The sequence below is a fragment of the Elephantulus edwardii genome, unplaced genomic scaffold (genome assembly GCF_000299155.1).
Source record: "Elephantulus edwardii isolate Elephantulus edwardi_28Jun2011 unplaced genomic scaffold, EleEdw1.0 scaffold00017, whole genome shotgun sequence".
Classification (NCBI taxonomy): domain Eukaryota; kingdom Metazoa; phylum Chordata; class Mammalia; order Macroscelidea; family Macroscelididae; genus Elephantulus; species Elephantulus edwardii.
Window position 1 is genome coordinate 22,246,298 of NW_006399767.1, and position 725 is coordinate 22,247,022.

Below are 725 nucleotides of genomic sequence, written 5' to 3' on the forward strand. Positions count from 1 at the left end.
TCCGAGCCGGGATTCCAGGCCGGTCAGCTGGAGGCGGGCTGCACCACTGATCCTGAAGAGACGGGGGGGCCCAGAGAGGCACGGAGAGTGGAAGGAGGGGAACTGAGGAGGAGGGGCGTACGGGTGAACGGAGGACCGCGGGGGAGGAGGGAAGACCCGGCGCCCTCGCCAGCTCCCACCGCCTCTCCCTCGCCAGAGCGATGTCTCCTGCGGCGGCGCTGGGAAGGACCTGAGGCCCCCGCCGGCTCTGGACTAGCTGCGGCTGCGGCGAAGCCTCGGGCCGCTTTCACTCCGTAACACTCTCCCCTCCCCCGAAGGCTGCGCTGACCGGACAATGGCCGCTCCGCCCCCTCCCCTCTTGACGCACCCCTCCCGAGAAGTCACAAATGGTTTCGCCCGGGGGATCCGCGGCCAAAGCCCAGCAGCTGATCAGCTGGGATCCGGGCGTGCCACTTTGTTCGCCGCCTCAAAGGAAGCGTATCATCTGTGGGCTAACCTGAGAGTACCAGGCTATTAATCAGCCACGAGCCTCTAAGGCCCTCGTATTCTTGGAACTTTTTAAAAATCTTGGGGATATTTCTTTTCCCCTCTCTAAGGAAGTGAAGAGGGCTCCCTGAGTGCTCTGGAGCGCGCTCCCTCCCCCCAAAGGCTAGTGGTACACCCCAAGCGGGAGGGGGAAGAGCAGGTTAGTTGTTTAGGGTAAGTTGGGCCAGTCCCAGTGTGAC